Source organism: Plasmopara halstedii, assembly GCF_900000015.1.
Source record: "Plasmopara halstedii genome assembly, contig: Scaffold_470, whole genome shotgun sequence".
NCBI classification, from domain to species: domain Eukaryota; phylum Oomycota; class Peronosporomycetes; order Peronosporales; family Peronosporaceae; genus Plasmopara; species Plasmopara halstedii.
The window spans coordinates 1,073,072-1,075,065 of record NW_020187390.1 but is presented as its reverse complement, the minus strand read 5'-3'; positions in this window follow the sequence as shown (position 1 = coordinate 1,075,065).

The window sequence follows — 1,994 nt, the reverse complement described above, 5'->3', positions numbered from 1 at the left end:
TTTGCCCCAGGACATGCAGGACGGGCTTAACAAGCTGATGTCCTTGCTTGGCCCTGAGAGCATGCAACACCTCGTAACGCAAGGTCCCGAGGCAATTGGAGCGCGTCTAGAGGCGTTTTAAAAACACGCTGCTAGAGCACCTACAGCAGAAGATTTCTGCATCATTTGCGTCTGTGACGCCAACGTCGGTGTAGCATGATTTTCTTCGCCTTAAGCCGCTCATGATGAGCGTTAAGGTCTTCGGGGGGAAGGATGGAGAGAATTTCCTGCTCTGGCTGAGAGAGGTCGAGATGGCCATCGCTTCCGCCATGCTCCAGACCGAGCAACAGCGCGTAGCGCTAGCCATCTCAAAGCTCGGTGGTCGAGCGCGAGAATGGGCACTGACGTGCCGCACTTCGGTCGAAGCTGCGATTCCCTCCTGGGCGGAGCTGAAAATGCAGCTCTCATGGGTGTTCTCGCCGCCTAATCAGGCATATCGTGTACGAAAGCGCTTCCATTCCACCCGACAGGGCAACAATAATTTGGTGGACTTGTCCGAGTGATGCGCACTCTAATTGCCCGGATGGCAGCAGACCGCCTCCCGAAGGCGGTCACAGTGACCGTCTTTATGGAAGGCCTCCGCGCTGGCGTGGCCAGCATGGACGTCTTCCGTGTGCATCTGTCCTCATTTGAAGAGGCGGTGAATGTGGCATTGAATGCCGAAATCGATTTCAAGTCGGCACGACTTGGTTGGAATGCACACTCCAGCTGCTCCTCGAGCGAGCCTGTGTTCATGGATCTCAGCTATGCTAAGGACGAGGGAGCAGAGCTCCGAGCTGCCGGGCAGAATACACATTCGACGGTGTATTGTTTGTGGAGACACTCGTCACCTTCGGAACGGTTGCCCCCTGCGCGAGGCGCGTCAAATTTCTTCGAACCATCGCCCCAACGCCTACCATTCTGGTTCGTCGCGGAGAAACGGCACCACTCAGTAAGCGCGGGGCGACCTACTGGGGAAGACCTGAGTTCTGTTGAGCCTCAGCAAGGCATAGGTCAGCAGGGCCCAGCCCCGAAGAGCTCCGTGCTCTTGAACACGGAGCGTGTGTGTGCAAGCCGGGCTTGCTGGTCGTGGAGGCGACCGTAAAGACTTCGAGAAGCCATGGAAGATCCTCACTGGATCTGGGGTGTCGGGCAATTATGCTCGACGCTCTATGATGGAGGAAAGTCAGCTGTGTGTTGATGCGCTGAAAGCGCGGTTGGGGTACATCATCACTGTTCGCCTAGCGACGAGGAAGCGTGTCACGGTCCCGAAGGTCCCTGTGGACCTCAGAATCAATTTCCTTGACTTTGATAGCGTGGAACGCTGTCTAGTTTTAGACTTGGATACAAGGTATGACCTCATCCTAGGAATTGCATGGTTGGAACACCATAAGCCATGAATTGATTGGAGGACAAAGACCTTGGGCGCTACGCGCACGTCGCATGGTGGAGCTTTGGCGAGTCATGAACCCACCTCAGCTAGGATACAAAAGCGCTATTGGCGAGAGCACTGGACCGAGACGGTCAATGCGCTAGACATTGGAATGTCCGAGTTGGTGGACACCAACGGTGTATTCGACAGGAGTTCCGAGCGTTGCTCGCGGGCTGATCGTGGAGTGGCACGTTACCCACTGAGCGCTGCTCAAGTTTTGGAGCAGTCGCTGCATGTCATGCGTGACATGGTCTGCCAAGGGCCGAGGCATCGAGAGCGAGCCCCCCGTGATGCACGTGAGGTGGCACGTAAACTACTGAGCGCTGCTCAAGTATCAAAGCACTCGCTGCATGTCATGCGTGACATGGTCGGATAGAGTCCGAGACATCTTGGGCACGGCCCTTCAAATGCGCGTAGAGTGGCACGTTATCTACTGGACGAAGACTGCGGGGTTAGCATTTCTTCGTCGGATCTTGTAGATAACATCGGAGCTCCAAAGGAGCGGAAAGTGAGGATGACACCGGACAACGCGGAGTGCGTGTTT